Source organism: Artemia sp. Qi Xiang Cuo, chromosome 16, assembly GCF_049724085.1.
Source record: "Artemia sp. Qi Xiang Cuo chromosome 16, ASM4972408v1, whole genome shotgun sequence".
NCBI lineage: Eukaryota > Metazoa > Arthropoda > Branchiopoda > Anostraca > Artemiidae > Artemia > Artemia sp. Qi Xiang Cuo.
In genome coordinates, this window is record NC_142809.1 from 39,860,673 (window position 1) to 39,880,946 (window position 20,274).

General features: G+C 36.0%; 1 protein-coding gene across 5 annotated transcripts in view; it reads right to left on the reverse strand.

Moving 5' to 3' along the window:
* Positions 1 to 19,158, reverse strand: part of LOC148942892 (uncharacterized) — a 152,602-nt gene extending 133,444 nt beyond the window's left edge. For 4 of the 5 annotated variants that reach the window (XM_089102208.1, XM_089102204.1, XM_089102205.1 and 1 more), the window contains exon 1: positions 19,098 to 19,149. The gene's annotated coding sequence lies outside the window, so the exon portion shown is untranslated. Of the gene's footprint in view, positions 1 to 19,097 lie in introns of all 5 variants that reach the window. The other variant, XM_089102206.1, reaches the window with a different exon arrangement.
* Positions 19,159 to 20,274: the final 1,116 nt, after the last annotated feature.

Below are 20,274 nucleotides of genomic sequence, written 5' to 3' on the forward strand. Positions count from 1 at the left end.
CTAAAATAATTCAAAATTGTAATAAAATTTTTTTGGAAAAACCAAAGAAAATTTATTATTGCTATAGTATTTGGCAAGAGTCTTACGAGCAAATAAAAGCTATTACCACATCCATACCAATACAATTCATACGGGGACTTGATGTTTTCAATAGTATTGAACCAAACTCGTGGCTGATTATTGATGATTTGGCTTAATCAATTGAACAGTTCTCACAGGAAATGCTACAGCTGTTTACCGTTTGCTCTCATCATGAACACATTTTCATAACCATAGTTCTACACAATCTGTTTCATCAGAGCAAATGTATGAGAACCCTTGCTTTGAATTGCACCATCTATATTATCTACCAATTTTTTCGTGATTCTAGCTCGCTAATAATTCAATAAGCCAATATATCGAGGCGTTACCAAATTTTCGCTGTGTGCGTACTCTCACGTGACAAACAAACCCTAAGGCTAAATTTTGGTAGGTCTTAATCCGAGCACACCTAAGGACTTACGTGTAGTCACAGATTTTTTTGACAGAGAAATTACTGTATATCTTCCGGTGAACAGTAGAAAAAGCTATTAGTTGCCATCATGACACTGAATAAACTACACGAACAACGGCATTTATTTTGCGTTTTAGGCACTTCAAAACCTCCACTCAGGAAGGCCATACTTAAACATGGTGTTGCCAATGATTTCATTAGTCTAATATCTGAACTATGTTTAAATTTAACTGACGGAAGCGTACACTTGCCAGAAAGTGTTAGACAACAGACAAAGCAACATCGTTCCACTGTACATGCCTTGGCTTGCAAAATCAAGGGAAAACTTTTTAAAAGAAAACGTCTCTTTCAAGCTGGCGGTAGCTTTTTTACACTTTTACTGCCAATAATTACAGGACTCGTAAACAGTTTTCTCTAGATGGCTGAACCTTAAAAATTAACGCCATTTGAACTTGTCCTCTCGCCCGTGGAACATTTTGAAGACAATCCAAGCAAATTCATTAATGATGAAAATATTGCCGATGACAAAAAGCTAGTTTTACTTTAAGATGGATTGCGACGTGTGAACAAACATAGACCTTATCGTGAGAGACCCGCCGTCATCACAGATGCCTCTAGTGTGCAGAAGGGGAGTGGACATTACACTACGTGTTTGCACTCAAAATGGTTGAAGTTCTGAAGCAAGTCTATGAAAATATTGGTGAAGCGGGAAGTCCAAGTTCCCCCACAACGCTTTCTAAAGTTACCTCTGACATAGGTGGCAGCACACTAAAAATACAAAAGAGTATCTAGAAAATGAACCGAGTTACACACTGCATCGGAATCGCAGGATTCATGGCAAACAATATCGACAAACTAAGGCCTTTATCCCTCAGCATATATTGCAAACTGATCTTTTAACTTTAGATGCGATTCAACGGCGTCACAATGTACCCTACAAATATATTCTAGTGGCGATCAGTGTCTTTAGTCGCTATGCCTATGCCATTCCATTGCAATCAAAGAGAGGTGTTGAAGTTTCTCATGCTTTAGAAAGTATTCTTGAACAGGATTGCTATAGAAAAATTCAATCAGATCACGGTAGCGATTTGTTAATCCTCATGTACAAAAGGTTCCACTGAAATATAATATACTACTCTATAGCAGTCATAGCCCAATAAAAGTTGCATTGGTTGAACGATTGATATGAACATTTCATCTATCAATTTCAATATATTGTACGCTAAAAAATACTGCGGCTTTTATTTATGGTTTCGATAAATGGGAATAGATCATGGGAATAGATCAATTTAGATCATGGGAATATACAACCATCGACCCCATTGATCTCTGTCCAACTCAAGCCCTCGGGAAGTTCATTGCAGTGAAAATACATTTGATGCTTTTCTTAAGCAATATTCCAATGGCAATGAGAAGAAAAAGAAGAAATTCAATGTTGGTGATACTGTTCGAATCAATAGAACCACCAATATTTTTGAAAAGGGGAATTATTTATGGAGCACTGAACTTTTTAAAGTGTCCAAAATCCTATAAACTACAACCACGACATATCGACTGCGAGACAACAAAGATGATGAGATTCTTGGCGGTTTTTATGAATACGAACTGCAAAAAGTTAGAAACACTAGTGAATTTTATCAAATTGAAAAGATATTAAAGACTTGTACTCGTAGGGGTAAGATCAGATAAGATAAGATTTATTGCTGAAAAATGGTTATCACAAGCCCAAAAGGGCCGAATTCGCACTTTAGCGTCAAATACAGCGAAAAAAGAACAACAAAAACAAACAATCAAACAACAACAGAAAATTATAAAAGGGTCAATGTCAAATACGTAAAAACGTTAAAAACAAAAACAAAGTACAAAATAAACTCATAAAATTAGAAGGCCAATGTCAAGTCATCAAAAATGCCCCCCTCCCCCTCCCAAAAAAAATCGTAAAATTAACAAGGGGATAAAGTAAAATTAAAACAAAAACATAAGTTAGTTGGTGACTAACAAACATAAATATAAAACTTCCAAATTTGCAAAATGGGCATTAAAATTAATAACTATGAGGTAAAGAATGAGTGAGGGGGGGGCGAGGCAGCGGAGATTCAGTGATTGAAAATGTCAACTATGTAAGGGATAAAAGTTCTTGTATATCTTTCAGTGCAAACTCTTATTGGGGCAAGAAGGGGTATTTTTGTTTACACAGAACGCGGGAGGCGGGGTCGAAGGGGTGAATATTGACCAGGGAAAAGGGGAGTCGTTCGAGGGTTATGAAGGGCATTGTTAGCAAAACGCAAGGTAATTTTTGCTCTCCTTTCCTTAAGTGTGACAAGATTAGCTCTCCTAAGAAGGGATATATAAGGTACTTTACCCTCATTGAAGATGATTCTTAGGCACCTTTTTTGGACTGCCTCAATTCTGTCCGAAAATTCAATGGAAATGCCAGGATGCCAAACAGGACAGGCGTACTCAAGGGTTGGGCGTACAATTGACAGGAAAATCCTCAAACAGTGCAATTTAGGGTATTTAATTTTTTTAAGGAGTTTAAGGAGGGAAAATGCGGCATTTGCACGTTTTAAGATGTCATTAATATAACAATCCCTTTTTAAGTCGCTTGAGATGGTAACGGCCAGTAATTTCATAGTGGTAACGGACATTTCGGGGGGGATTTGACAGGAGAAAGAAGGAAGAGTTTTAAGGAAATTAATAGTAGGAACATTTGACTTTAAAGGGTTGACTTTGATATCATCAGTAAGAGCTTCGGCTGATATCGATTCCAAGATGTACATTGGGTTGCTTTTGGAATTTTTGGAATATATCTCTAAGACAGTTAGATCATCAACGAATTTCCATCTATCCGGGAAATAAACACCAAGGTTGTTTATCATTGTAAGAAACAAAATTGGACCTAAGAGAGTTACTTGGGGCACACCATTATAAATTGGGAGGGGATCAGAATATAAATTCAGGTATTTCACGACTTGCGTTCTGTTAGAGAGGAAAGACGCAATTATTCTAATGAAATAAGGGTCAACTTGAAACTCATTAGATAGCTTTTCTAATAGTACATTGTGGTTGATTAAATCAAAATCTTTTTGCAAGTCAGCAGCAATAACATTGAGCCAGGTATTGGGTTTTTAGAGTGTATTACATATTGTGTCCATAAGGTGAACAAGATAGTGGGTAGTAGATGTAGAGCAAGTAGAGATAAGAGACAATTGCTTGTTCGCTGGCTAGGATACAATTCTGAATTTGATTCTTGGGTCGGTTTTGAAGGTATTGACAATGCCCAATTATTTTTTTTCGACTTTCAAGTCGAATGTTCCTGATCCTCTCTACAATGATTTGAATAGGACAAGTGATTTTTGGACGAAACTCTCCTCCACCATCAAATTCGATGATGGAAAGTATGAAGTGGCTTTTGTCGACTGTATTCTCAAAAATACATATGACAACCTGAGAAAAGGTCGCGAATATGAAATAAAAATTAGACCCTATGATTGGCCGCCACCCTCAGGTGATGAAGAACAAATTCAAAAGATCAATTGGATGCATTATCTATATATTGAAATACCCTATGAAGAACTCACATGTATCAAATGATTTATGTCGTTCAATCAATAAAAGAATTTCCGCTCGTAAAAAAGAAGCTTTTCATTTCAACTATTCAAAAGAGGAGGGTAAGATCTACATTAGTTCACCCATTGCTGATGAAAACGTTATTATCAATGATAATCTAAAAGATGTTCTTGGCTTTAAGCTTAATATAATCAACGGTAAAACTGCTCGAAACACTAATTTCATTTTCACTGACTACCCACCTGCCTTCTGCACGGACAGTTGTATATTTCTGTACGCTTCATTTGTGGAAAGATCCCGGGTTGGCAATAGCAATGTTCCCCTCCTACGAGTTCTTGAACGAAAAACCAATAAATAACATATTCATCATTATAATATAAAGCATTTCCAGGACATTCCTGCGGAGACTCTTTAGTTGGAACGCTACGAATGAACACAAGGATCTAAATTAGGTTATTTTCAGAAAATATTGATTGGTTCAGTTGGGATTACTTATAACTCTTAACCCGTTCAACAACAAGATGTCTAATTTAAAAGTTGCATTCATTTGTCCTGATATGGACTGCTATGTTAATACTCTTGGACCAAGACAACAGGGCAATGAAATGGACTATTACAAAGGTCGCTCGTCAATGTCTGGCTACGGTTTTGGCAGTTGGTTTGCTAAGCTGTTTCGCTCTGCACTACCTCTGGCTAGAAAATATATTGTACCGGCTGCAACATATTTTGCATCCTCTACACTTTGCGATTGGAGTTCTGGCAAGGATTTTAAAAAAAAGTGCTTCGGTAAATCTTAGGTCCAGTGCGTGAACCCTTGGCGAGAGATTAAAACAAAACAGAAAAGGTTTAAAAAGGTCGAGAAACAGTGCATCACTCATCAGTCGCTACTCAGGTCAGAAACGTAAGACATCACCCCTGTCAAAGAAAAGAAGGAAAAAGCTGACACGCACTTTAAACAGTAGAAGAAGAAGCCCCAGGAAGAGAATTGTTAGATCGAAAATAGATTTCTTTTCCTAAGATGTCATACCTACCTCATAAGAATGCTCAACCTTCAATCACCCCCTCATTGAATCTATTCAATGCAGAAAATGTTGATGTGAGTGTAAATCATGGATACTATGAACAATTTTATTCACAACAACCCCTCTCCGATAATATCCACTTTCAAATTTATTCCAATTAACACTACTTTATGGACACGTCTTCAACCTTTATAGATTTACGAATGAAATTCCGGAAATCCGATAACACATTGCCAATTCTTGCCGATGGAATATTCTATGAAAATTGTATATTACATAATTTATTTCGTCAAATCAGTGTCTACATAAATGACACACTGATGAGCACAAGTAACAATCTCTCAAATTATACAAGCTATATGCAATTCATGCTTATGACACCCAAGTCATACAAGGAATTGAGAGGCACCTCCAATGGATATGAATATATTACTAATACTGATAGTAGAGATGCACTTAAAAATGCTACAACTAGTGAATTACATCTAGTTGGAAAAATATATCATGAAATATTTAATATACCCCAATGGCTACCACCCAATGTTAAAGTGGATATAAAATTGACACTTGCGCCATCTAATTTCATATTGAGAAAAGAACTTGCTGCCAATCCTGATGTGACTCTCTCCCTCATCTCGGCAATACTACATGTACGGAAACAACAAGTTATGAGTTCTGTTGCTTTGGCAGTGGAAAAACTGAGACCCAGTGGAAATAATTTAAAACAACTTGTGCCTCATACAATCACCATTCAACGTCATATTGCCACGGGGTCACGCACCTTCACCGACTCATCCTTTATCAATGGTGAAATTCAGTCAAAACTGGCCTTGGCATTTCTAAAAAGCGCTAGTGCAATAGGATCGTGGACTGGATGCCCATATAAATTTGAAATGTTTGGGCTTTCATCTCTTGTCTGCAAAGTAAATGGAATCCCACTCTACAATCTATCTTTTGATAAATCCTATAGAACATTGTATGAGTTGACCATGCAAACCCTAGATCATGATTCACAACTATTTGAAAATGGTTTAACCGAAGTAATGTTTGCTAAAACACCTGGTATTATTGTATTGGATTTGTCTGGCACCCAGGATATGAGTATAGTACGTACGGGGAGTGTCCGTTTAGAGTGTACATTTGCTGACCCATTAGCTGAGAGTATTGCACTAATCTCGCTAAATCAATATGAAACCTATTGGGAAATCACTCCCGAAGGCAGTGTTCTACTAGACCTTGCACCATGAACACCAGTCAAATAATCAATATATTTAATAAGGACCCCTACATGTCCAAATACAGATCCTAATGTCTGCCCTCGGACTTTCTTGGAAAAATTCAAAGTGTCAACAATACCCTAATTATTGTTAATAGCAGTCCATCGACTGTGCAGACGGGTCATTGGTTGTGCATCTTTCAAACAGCAAAGCCAATTTAAGTTTTTGATCCTCTTGGTCTACCCTATACATTCTACACTCCCCACATCAGCAACTATATTGAGAGCAGTGGGAAAGCTATTATTCAAAATCGGAAGAGAGTGCAGGATATGGCGACTAAAAGCTGTGGCTTCCATGCACTACTATATTTTGTGTTCCGATGTCATGGCTATACTTACAAGCAGTTTCTCAACATTTATGTAGACAATTCACGTCTGAACGACTTTATGGTGGAAAATATCCTCTCAGACTTTTATAATATAAATTTCGGTGCCCTACGAGTAAAGTGCTTAAAAAGTATATGTGAATTTGTTTATTAATAAATGAAAAATGTATATTCAACAATGTCTTTATTCTTCACTTTAGATTTCTTCTTCGGTGTATAGGCAACTGTCGTGAATCACTAATGCTTGTAAATCATTTGGATTCACTGTATATTGATCTTGATTGGCTGCAAAGTCAGGGTCACATTTTCTACAGTATAATGTAACTTCACTCTTGTCATATCTCTTTGTATAGTCAATGATATTATTTGCATTCATATTATGAAATTCACGAGTTTCAATCTGTCTATTTGAAGCAATATCACATACAGTGTTTTCTAATGGTGAATCACATTTGATAACTGCCAAATGAAAATCACTAGGTTCATAGTCATAATAGGCAGTGTCGTCACAACGATGACGTAGAAGCCAAATTGTCTTGTTACCCCAACAGTTGAATCGTAGACCAGATTCTTCCTCCCAGAATAATTTAAATCCCCGACGATACCAATCGCGTAGAAATAAACTAAAATCACGTTTGGGATTCTTTCCAGTCATACCGGGGTAAGTATTATCCCATTGATAACATGTGTCATAGTGACAATTGGAGCACAGATGTCCTCCAGGGTGAGAGTCACAAATCTCTTCAAGACATGAATTACATCCTTTAATTTGTGCTGCACAGCCTCAATGTAATTTACAAAGATTACATAATTTGCACTTTTCATTATAGTCATCATTAATAGTACGATTCTCACTTGACGACCAGCTGCCATGAGTGTACATGCATAGTGGAAATGTATAAAACATTTTTTGGTTTCCGCTGTCAACTCTTTCACAGCTCAAAAAAAAATGATCCACATTCAATAAATTTAGAGCGAGGAAAGGGAGAGGAGTAACTCTGTGATGTTTTCTCTTTTGAATGGGGGAACCATCTACATCGAATCTATGGCAATGTTTTCAAAAGTATATTCAGGATATTATTTTGCTTTGTTCCAATTAATATATCAGTAAATTTAGTATAAGCATTTGAGTCACATTGACAAAGTTTTATACAATAGTCTAATGGGAGAGAATCAGTTTTCATTATATTGTCAAGTGTTCCCAGAGAGAATATCTTTCGTTGAAGGGATAACTCGAGAAAATCATCATCCAAAATCAAATGTTTTTCCATAATCACAAGATTCGATCTAATTTTCTGTTTCTCAAATTTATTCATTTTTCAATCCTATCACTCTGACTACTGACTCTAGACTGACCATGATTCGTTAGCCTAACATTCTAACAAAAAGAAAGGGAACATTTTCGATTTCGAAACAATTTTATTGTATAATTACAATAATAATACTACACGTGTGCAATTAGCCATACAGCTTATTGTCTTCGATATGCATCACTAATCCACTTAAAGCCCTTTGAAGTCTATTCACATGCGCTATATCAACTTTTGCAGCGAAGCATAATTGATCCTCCATTTTAAATTTGCTCAAGGATATCACATATCTTGCATATACTTCATTCCATTCCAGACAAAGCCGTGATCCTCTCGTGATTTCCACCACAATGTTTGGTGCTCTTGTATCATTGCTACCAACTCCACTATCCACTTCTAATAGTGTAAACATTCCACTCATCATTATTACAAATATATCCTAATGAGTAAAGTCAAACTGTTCTCACTCTTTGAATTCTATTGACAAACTAATAAAAACTATAGCAAAATCCTTTCCTTATATTCTCTGCAATCCTGTCCCGCTAATATTTCTGACTCCCTGATTGGCTTAGAAAGAGACGCGTGATCCTGTTCCCGTTAAAATCAATAATTCACCGTCAGATTATGTAATCAATTTCCCAGAAATCCAGTTCCCCTCTTGTCCTAGTCGATTATGTAATCAATTTCTCAGAAATCTGTCCCCCTTCGTGGATCAATAATCCTTGAATAAATTATGTATATTCAGCGTTAGACTCAATTATAGATGGCAGCAGCCATCTCGTTTCGTATTCGTTATGGCCTCCCTACTTTTGTAACCATAACTTTTTGTGCCACATAAGAGGCAGTTAAATCTATTAAATCTCTTTAATTAATATTATTTCAGCACCGTTTTCGTCATTTATTTTGGCTAAAATGAGACAATACAGCCATTGCCGCCAGCAAGGGGGAAGGGGAGCAGGGGGGGGGGGCTATGCCCCCCCATGGAAATTTGGGACTATAAATTAATTATATGAAAAACAAAGGAAAGAGAGCAGAATAGGGAAAACCCATGGAAAAAATGTGTGTTTCCCCACCATTGGCTGCCTTCCAATATATTTTGACCCTTAATAAGAAAAAATATAAGTTCTAATTTGTAACTGAGCGACCCCTTTCTAGTTTTCCACAGACATTTTTTGTATGATTTGGTTGGAGCAACAAAAAAAAAATCAAATTGTTCATATTAATGAATGGTAAGTAAATACTTATCAATAACGAAAGTATAAGAGCCTAACTACTAATAACATTCAATCAAAGAATCAGCTTTTTACGATGAAATTAAACACGTGCTTGTTGATTAGTAATTAGTACAGTTATTAGTGCACAAAAAAGTTTGGATAATTTTAGAAAACAATTTAATAAGGGGTAATTTCAGTGAAAATATGCCTTCAACTTTTTCTTGCATTGCAAGAGTACCCATAGCTGATATATTAACCACTAAGCTGATATATAAGCCACTATAATCAGAAATGTTTCCCCTGAACTGAATGCTGGGAATTTTTGCCTTTTCCCACTGAACCAAGGCCGTATCCAGGGGGGGGGGGGCTCCCCGGTTTGAACCCCCCCCCCCCCCAAAAAAAAAATTTTTGACCGACTCGAAAATAAGTCAAAAATTAGTAAAACCTAGGTAAAAATCAGTAAAATTAGTCGAAAACTGAGTCAAAAATTGGTAAACCCCCCCCCCCAAAAAAAAAGTCAAAAATTAGTAAAACCCCCCCTGAACAAAAATCCTGGATACGGCTCTGCACTGAACGGATACGTTTTTTGTGTTTTATTATCATTTTTTTTCTCCAGTTTGGACGAAATTTAAACGTAAGCGTGAAGAGCGAGGAGTCAAGAAGGGGACAACACCCCTCATATACGTAATAAATTCTGTTCGCTTTAAGTTTTAATATTGCTCCTTGCTTTAAGTTGAAATATTTTTTTTATTTAATTTCGGATCGTTTTTTAAATAACGCCAGGAATTTTGGCTCCACCTCCACCAGGAAGATCTCCCTACCCAACTGAAATATTCGCTGGAAAATCCAACCCTGGCGGAAATTTACCCTCGACAATTACGCTTAACATCTCTACGCGGAAAAGTGAATCGGTAAAGAGAAAGCAAGACATAGAAAGAAATATTCGTATAGGAATTCTGGCAAATTCAACAAGTATAAAATTTCCCCTGAAGAGTTCAGCCCCCTTGAAACTTCCCTCTCCATGAAAAAATTCTCCCCGTGCAAAATCCTACCAGAATAAAGTTTGCCCTCCCCTCCCCATTTAAAAAATGTATGCACCCTTCCCAATAAAAAATACTATACGTGAACAATGGGCAAATTTTAAAACTAAAAACCTTAAACCTTAGGGGGTCATTTCAACACCTTGTTCATTAAACAATAGTTTTTTAGTGCTTTGAAAAATCCTTTTTTTCAATTGCATATTTTCTTTAAAAATTTAGACAAAAACAAAACTTCACAGTAAAGAGTAAGGAGCTAAGAAGGAGACAGCCCCCTTCATATAAAGAATTATATGTTCAAATAGGTTTCAAGTCTGTTCCTTGCTTTCTGTTGAAAACCTCTTTTTTATTCAATTTCTGATTGTTTTCCTAATCATAGCCAGGCCTAATCAAGATATAATTTGAGGTACTAGTCCCTTAAATCCCTGGTCAATTGCTTTTAAAATGTGTAAATCAATAAATATGCGTTGATTAGCTACCTGTCAGGTAGCTCAGGTAGCTGATCGGCTACCTGACGTTGTTGGTTTATGCGAGACTTTTTTAGATTCTAAAAATGATATGCTTTTGGATTTCCAAGGTTATAAAATGGTACAACTGAATTGACATAAGATAGCCAAGGGTGGTCTTGCTTTGTATATTTCTAATAATCTCCCATATTCTCTTAGAATGGATTTATCCAGAAATACCGAAGGTGTCTTTGAGTCACATTTTCGTAGATATTAAATGTGGAGGTAAGGACTTAATTGTTGGTATTATTTATCGATCTCCTAGTGGCTCTATTCCACTGTTTCTACACACCCTTAATGATCTACTGGATACCATCCTAAAACAGTCGACTGAATTGATTATTATGGGAGATTTTAATATAAACTTGATGGATATAAAGTCTTCTGTATCTTTGGATTTTCTGTCGTCCATGCTTGCCGCGGGTACTTTACCTTCTGTATGTATCCCATCTCGCATAACAGAGAGTACGTCATCGCTGATAGACAATATTTTCTGTACGGCTACCTTGATCCAAAATTGTGTTTTAGTGAGCGACATTTCCGATCATTTCCCTGTTAACTCTAGATACTGTTTTGATAAACTGACTATTGAGAGGACTTGCGAGTCTGGTAAGAGGCCTTTTAGGTTTGGTGAAGTGGAATTGATGCTTCTTAGGTCAAGAGTGGCAGAAATTTCTTGGGGTGGTTTTGAGAGTGATTCTGACTTTTGTAATTTATTTGATACTTTTTATGAGTCTATTAAAGATGCTGTTCTTGATATTTGTTATGTTTCTTCTTCTAATCGTAAGTCTAAGAATACTTTTCCTCTAAATCCTTGGATGACCCCTGGTCTCCTTAGGAGTTGTAGGAGAAAAAATAATCTCTGGAGGGCCTTTAAGTCTGCTAGCCCTTCAATGAAAGCTATATGCTTTCAGCGATTTAAAATTTATAGGAATATTTATAATTCTGTTTGTCGAAAGGCCAAGTCCCAGTATTATTTTAATTGTTTTTCAGATTGTGGTAAAGATATACGAAAAACTTGGCAGGTTATAAATTCTGTGCTTATGTCCTCTTTTCATTCTCCATCAGCCCCTTCTTTTTTGGATCTTGATGGCAAAATCATCGAAGGTGAACTGAATGTTCAAGATGCATTTACTTCATATTTTGCGGATATTGGTAGAAGGACCGCTTCGGCTGTTGGTTCTTCTCCGTCAGGATTCAACTTCAGGTCTTATCTTGGGCCACCTTGTATGAAGTCAATGTTTTTGGAACCAGCGACGGAGAAAGAAATTGCTAAAATTGTTATGGGATTGGAAAATTGTTCGTCGTCTGGCCCTGATAATATTCCTACTAAAGTAATTATGTTCATACTTCCTTCCATTATTTATCCCTTAACAAAACTTATTAACCTCTCCTTTCAGCATGGTATTTTCACGAGTAGTCTCAAGCGTGCTCTAGTCATCATATTATATAAGGGGGGGACATGAAATGATCCAGCCAACTATCGGCCAATTTCTTTGTTGTCTGTACTTAGCAAAATATTTGAGAAGGTGATGCTTTCTCGTCTTAATCATTTTCTTACTTCTAAAGATTTTTTTCACGATTTTCAATTTGGTTTTCGAGCAAATCATTCGACTGAGCATGCTTGTGCGGTTTTACTTAATTATCTTCACTCTGCCATAGACTCGCATTTGATTCCTGTTGCTTTGTTTCTGGATGTTCGTAAAGCCTTTGATTCTTTAACCCAGAGTGTTCTTCTATTTAAACTTTCTCATTTTGGCGTAAGAGGTAGTGCGTTTTATTGGTTCAAGTCTTTCTTGTCTGGTAGAATAATTTCTGTTGATCCATTTTTTCACTCACCATCAAGTGTTGACCAGGGGGTTCCTCAAGGGTCAATTTTAGGGCCGGTACTGTTTTTAATTTACATAAATGACCTAATTTTTGCAGTTAGAAATAAAAATCTTCTTTATTGCTGTCGTCTATGTCATCCAACAGTCTCCCTTACCCATAATTATAGTTTGAATACCTCGGATTCTCTTGTTACTTTTGCCGATGATACCACCCTTATTACTTCTGGGAGAACAGAGGATGAAGTTCGTACAAAGTTAGTGGACCTCTTTGAGAGAGTTTTAATTTGGTTTGATGCTAACTTTCTTGCCTTAAATGTTTCTAAAACTAGTTTTTTAGTTTTTTTCTCGTATATCCCAGGCTTGTCCTCAATTATCTGAAATTCATATATCCAAAGGCTTTATTAGTAGACCAAAGGATGGCCATGTCTGTTTCATAGGTATCCTCCTAGATGAAAATTTATCTTTTAAACACCATATTGATTTGATTAAAATTAAGGTAAGCAGAAACCAATTCTAAGAACCCTATTTCATAGCTTAATTCATTCTTATGTTTCCTATTGTTCAGTCATATGGATGTCTACTTTCCCTTCTTTTCTCAAACCGCTTTCGAATATTAGTGATAAAGCTATAAATCTTATCCAGGATGTAAATCGTTCGGCAACTAAACCGTTACTCGATATTAAAAAACTTTATATTCTTTCCTGTGCGTCTTTCGCTTTTCTTCAGCTCCGTGGTGATATTCCTAGGTCCCTAAGGTTTACGTCTTCTTTTGTATCTGATCGGTCAAATTATCAACTCCGTAGTTCTCTAAATATCCAAATTCCCCATACACCAACAATAAGATCCGATTTTAATCCTCTTGTTGCGTGTCATTTGACATAGAACACCCTTCCCGATTCGGCTCGAGAATGCCACTCGTTTGGCACCTTCAAAAGACTAGTAAAAAAATATTTGTTTTCATGTGATTAATTTTCTTTACTTTTTCCTGCTGCCAATAGTTTTTTTTTTTTTTTATAGATGTTGTGATTCACTGTAGTTTGATAAAGTTTATTTAGTGAACCCTCCTTGTTTTTTGTTTTTTTTTATGAAGCAAATGCTTCACATGTTAAAAGTTCAAATGCTTATGTTTATATGTTTAAATATTAATGTTATGTCTATATTGTTTAAATCGTAAGCGTTTAAATGTTTAATGTTTATTTGATATTTTCATAATCCCCCTCCTACAGGCCATGGAGCCATGGAGCCTTTGTGGGGATTTGTAGATTGTTATGTAATTATTTTACTGATATATGGAAAATAAACCTATCTATCTATCTAACCTAGTACCGTCCTACGTTTAAATTTGCAATTTCAATTTTGGATAAAATTTGAATATACTTAGAAAATTGGCGATGAATAGTAATTTTGGTAAAAAGTCCTTGTTAATATTACTGCTAAAGAATTTTGGTTGGGTTAAAAGGAGTATTATTGTTTATGTAGATGGAAATTCTGTGAGACTTTTGATCTTCTACATAACTGAAGCCATCGCAACGTCTATAATAGGATTTTCTTATCGATAAATACATTACATACATTTGTTTAAATACATTGAAGTGCTTTCTATAAATAGAAAAAGCAAACTATTACCATTTAAAATTGCTGAAAACTAGGTTCCTAGCAGTATTTGTCACCCCAAAGAAACTTTCTGGTGGGGCTGATGATGGCCTGCCATGGGCACCCATAAGGGGGGACAGGGGGGGGCACCCCCTGGCTCAATGATGTTGCCTTATTTTTATATTTTTGTTCTGAGATTTCTATTATATAACATTAAACGTGCCAATTAGACGAGGTTTGCCCCCCCCTGGAATTCAGCTTATGGGCGTTCATGTGGCCTGTCTTGCCTTTTCCACCTTTTTGCTGGTAGATTTGGGAACGTAACATTTTAGCTGTATGGAGTAACATTTTAATTAATTCCTACTCCTCTACCTCTTTCAACATTTATCTGAAGCCTCATGAAGAGTAAGCAGTTTGTCCATTAAAATGTAATTTTTTCTTAGGAATCTACCCTATCCCCACCTAAACAATGACTCACCCCTCCCCCTAATTATAGCTGATACGCAATTACAGATCACCAAACGTAGCCTAATTGCATTACAAATCAAGCGAATCAACTTGGCTGAATCCAGTACTGCCACCGTGTGGCAGTACTATTTTTGCAATTGGGAAGCCTAAAATTTATTTATTAATAATTTTAATTCAATTAGCTTCTCAAAATTTTAAATTGATTGCAAATTTGTTCCATTTGGTGTAAAGTCGTAGTTTGGTGCCCAAAAATGGCGGAAAACAAGACTTTCCCCTGGCCCAACCTGCATGGTCACTTAAAAAAGAGCTTTAAACTTACGTTTCAATGACCTCCCTCCCAATTATATTGGACCTTCGGTTCGAAACAATCACCCATGTATAAAAGCAAAACAAATAAACATACATAGATGAAGTTTCTTCTGAAAAACAAAGCGAAACTCCATGTTTTTGAAGATTGGAGCTAGAAACCTCGACGGTAGGGTTCTCAGATATGTGTTTTTTTTAATGTATTTAAAAAAGGGATATTCAATAAGATCGCTTGCGATTTTGGGGATGTTTCCCCTTTTTCCATAAATCAGGCAGATTTTCTAAGATTTTTAGGTCTGGGCAGGTAGCAAAATCGTGAACGAGTTTTGTATATTTAGAATCAGCATAAAACGCCAATACTGCCGGTGTAGCAGTTATCATGAGAATTCCATTTTTAGTTTTGGTGAATATTGGCCCAAGCCACTTTTTACTTTAATTATTTGATAAGATTCTCCTGTGACGAAATTTCTTTTGAACCTGTTCATTTTATTTAGTTGAATAGGATAATGAAAAGAAAGAGGGACAATTTGACAGATGGATAGTAAGTTTTTTTTTTCTTTCGCTGTTCCATTTATTTTAAATGTCTGAGTATATAAGGGATTTAAGTTCGACGGGGAGAATTGTCCAGTTATGAAAGAGATACATTTCACATAGCCGTTATAAAATCAAAACGCGGTATCTATGCTGGCAGGATGATTTTTGAGTATATCTACTCCTTCTGTAAACTATTCTAAGGCGTAGGAAATTGCATAAGGACAAGTGTACACCTGTTATAATCCATGGAAGCAATAAATCGTTCTGTAATTTTGGTTTGAGTTTGCTTTTCTTTTAATATTAAATACATAATAATTAAATATATTATTAATTAAATAAATTGATTCATTTGCCAGGAATCGTTGTCGTTTAAAAATTAATGTATTTTGTTTCATTTTACATGCTTTTTATTTGTGTTTGTTTCCTAAAAGTATTTAAAAACACTCATTCCTACGAAAAAATATCCTGAAATATATTCCCTGTCACCCAGCCACCACAGCTATTTTGGCGTCTGCGCCCCCCACCCCCTCTGGAAAATTTTCTGCCGGCGCCCTTGAATACGGTCAAGTTCAAACCCATAAAGTTCAACCATTTAATATCAATTTGGTCAACCGCTGGTAAATTGACCAGGGTTGTCGAGGAATTTTTATTTTAATGATATTTTGAAACTGGCTAAAATAAAAACAAGTTGTTATTTAGTTTCTCAGGAATTAAAATAAAGTTTTCTTTGAAGACCGAGTTCAAATTATGTGTAAACTAAATTTTCAGTGGCTAGGTAGGACTATGGCGTCATAGTCGGGGTGTCAGTTTTTGCTCGTTGCTTCAAGACTCGGAGTTAAGACCTTGTTGTCGGAGCTTGGTTTCCTCGGAATTAAAACCTTGATGTCAGAGCCAGGAGCATAACTTAACGTACTTAAGAGTTAGTGTCGCTGAACATACAAAAATGATCTTGACTTATCAATGTGGTAAAAATTACTCAAACTTTTAATTAAAAGCCCCAAAAAAGTACAGTCTGAAAACGGCAGTGCTGCCAAATGCAACGGACCATGTTCCGCTGGTGTCCAGATTGTCAGAGTTTAAGCTGCGCCCTGAAAAATTAGAGGAGACGAAGCCAGTTTTCCTAAGAGTTCAGGAGTGAATCTAAATTGGATTTAAAAGTACGTACTTAAACTAGGGAGTCAGTTTAAGCATTTAGAACAATACGATTTCACAGTCTTGAGGTCAACTAATAACTATTTATAAATTAATTTATGTATATAACCTCCATAAACAACTACATACAAAGGTACTCGTATTTGTTTCAGGCGAGGGGAGGGGGCAAATCTCCCCCCTGGGTGTGGGGGAGAGGATAAAAAATTTACAAAATAGTCGAATCAAATAAAAAATATGCAAAACTAGCGGGGAAACCCCGGAGATTTTGTCTTTATTTATGGGAACAATAACCGCCGGCTTCCATCATAGGTGTATTTGTCCAATAAGCTTAAACAAAGCTTATTATACAGCATTGGGAGAGTTCTAATTAGTTTGATTTTTATGCATTTAATTTGTGAAAATTGGATTTTAATTCTGTTTTAGATTTTAATTTATAGATTTTTGAACATTTTTGAAGGAAGAACCAAAAAATATTTAGAACTAAAATATAAATTCTCTAAGATATTTGACAAGGATGATATCCAAGCGACTATCCCAGAATTTATAGTATTATTATAATTGTCATTATTGTTGTCTTTGGCAATGCTTTGGTAATAATGTCGTAGTATTTTTTTCTTTTTTATGGATTGATATCATAGTGATTAATATTTTTAAACTGGAAGTGCAATATTAATTTTTTTTTTTTTGCTTTTTGGCAAAACAAGTGAAGTTCCGAAAAAAGGTTTTTTTCGAAAAATACTAATATGAACAATCCTGTCAATTCATAGTATTTTCTTTTACCCAAATGGATATTATTCAGTGTTAGAAGCCAAAAGTTGCTGAGAGACAAGTACAAGAGTAATAGAAACCAACAAAATTGGTAATTTTTAAACCACCTATGAGGTCATCTAGACATTAACGGGTGATGGGGGAGGGGAGAGAGCAATTACTACGTTCAATAACATAATATTTGGAGAGGGTATTGAACGGTGAGTTGTATGGTATTGCTCCTGGTAGTAGTAATGGTATAGCTAGTTTAGGAAAGGAACTTTTCACCACGATTACCCACAGCTTTTCGACATGTTTTGCACTGAAGGTTACCCAAAACTGAAAATATGTATCAGTGCTATAAAAATCGTGAAACAAAATTTCTTCCTCCTTTTATCAGAAAATTACCAATAGAATGAGTAAATCATCAAGTTGGACGAAAGAAAGGTAAAGGTTAAGATCAGGGGCAGAGTTTAAGAAAATTCCGAAAGAGTCCTGAAAGCCACTTTAAAATCATCACAAATGCTTTCCTATCTCATTTATCAAGATGTATTACCTCACTTTTTCAACCCCTCCCCCCTTTCCTGATGGATGAATATACAGCCCACTTTGTAGATTCCCATTATATTCTGGAATATAATGGGTGTTATATTCTAGTGAACAGCGAACAGGAACGCTGTTAAATCGGCGAAGAAAGGAGTAGTAATAATGTGAAATAAAATTTGAGTATGTAAAGTGGGCTATGTATTTACCCATTAAGGTGAGGAGGGGGCAAACTCAATCAATTTGCCTTTAGGAATGAGATAAGAAAGTATTTATGATTGTTAGTGGTTATTAGAATGTTTAGGATTTCCTTCAAATGCGCCTCTGGTATTACAACTTCATAGAAAGAAAATTACGATAATTTCTGAAATTACATTGAGTACTAAATCATTAGCTGTCAAAAATGTAATATAATATAGCATAAATGAGCAGCCAGAATAGTATTTTGAGGGGACCTAACTCGTTTAGGGAAGGGAATTCAGCTAATGCAAAAAAAACTCAAATAATACGGGACTGGACTTTTATAGTCGCTACTGGCGGTGCTTATCTCCATTTCCTGACCTTTCAGCAAAGAAGTGCAAGGGAGGAGTTGGGTGCCAGCCATTCTATGATTTTGTAAAACCTTCCTGTTTACCTTCCCAAGATTTTTCCATGTACCCATTTAGAGCTAGGTTGACATTGGCTTCTACGGCAATGTAATTGTTTTCGTCTTTTTTTAGCTAACAAAATTCTTACGAAGTACATATCTATGAATCAATTTGCAGATTTCCAGGGAAGCAAGGAGTAAAGTTTCCGAACCTCCCTCTTTGGCTGCGCCTTTAATTGGGTATACCTTTCAATAGCTTACATGGAATTGCCTAACAGTGAATTTGTTATGTGTGTGCATAAAGAAGCTGTAGTCAGCGGTGGCACAAGGGGGGGGCTAGGGCTTGAGGACTGTTCCCTGGCGAAGCCTTGGAGGGGTGCCAAAGTAAGTTTTTTTTTGTTTACTTATATTGTGTTTGTGATGGTGGAAGGGGGACACAAAACTTAAATTGTCAAAAGGAGCTGAAAATCCTAGACGGCAATCAGTCTATAACAAACAGTTCTCTTCCCCTTTTTCAGTTTTAGTTCTCTATCCCTAAATTACATGATTATAACATAACATGTCATCTTGAAGGTATTAACTTACCTTTTTATTCCAGCTATTTTATTTTTCAAAATGTATCCCATCTGGCCACAAAGAAAGCTAAGAATCAACTGTAAATGAATTTGGACATTTCAATTTATTTCAACTCGATGGCGCAATCCTATTTACTTTAAATTTTAACTTGCAATTGCAGCAATGTGTTATAAGCTGACATGATTTTTTCATCCCATAGGTTTTACTTGAATTAAATAAATAAGTTTTTTAAACTGAAAGTACAGAGCAACTTTAAAACTTAAAACGAACAGAAATTATTCAGTATATGAGGGTCGTTGCTCCTCCTCAACACCTCACTGTTTGCGTTAATGTTTCATAGCACTGAAAAAAAAGCTTCTTATTGTTCTAATTAAACGACCCTTGTGTTTCAGGAGTTGTTCTTAAGGAATCGGAACAAATTCAAAAATTTACAGTCAAGAGAGAGGTGTTAAAGGGGGGCAACCCCCTGATATACGTAATCATTTCTATTCGTTTTTAGTTTTAGGCTTGCACCTTACTTTCGGATGAAAAAACTTGTTTTATTTAATTTTTGATCATTTTTTATATAATGCTAGAAAATCTGACTCCACCTCTAAGGAAAAATCTCTCTTGCCCTCGGATACAATTGTCTCTAGACAATTCAATTCTGGTGAAAGTATACCCCGAGAAATTACCGTTAACATCTCCATATGTAAAATTGAGTCAGCAAAGACAAAGCAAGACATAAGAAAATTTTCGTCTAGGAATCCTGGACAATTCCCCCAGGGTAAAATTTCCTCTGAAAAATCCACCCCCTGAAAACTTTCCTTCCGATGGAAACTTCTCCTAGTGTAAAATCCCCCAGCAGAAAACTCTCCCCCCCCACCCGAAAATATATACATACTTCCCAATAACAAATGATATATGTAAACAATGAGCAAATTTTATAACATAGACCTTTCCCCAGGAGCTGTGAGGGATCATGAAAACTCCGAAGACAAAGTTATTCAGCCTTTCAACTATTCTGAATAAAATGGCTATCTCACAATTTAATCAGACAATTTTGAGAAAAAAGAGGTGTGGGAAGGGGCCTAGTGGCCCTCCAATGTTTTTAGTTCTTAAAAAAAGGCACTAAAACTTTTAATTTTCACTTGAATGAGCCCTCTTTCGATATTCTAGGATCGCTGGGTTGACATGATTGACCCCT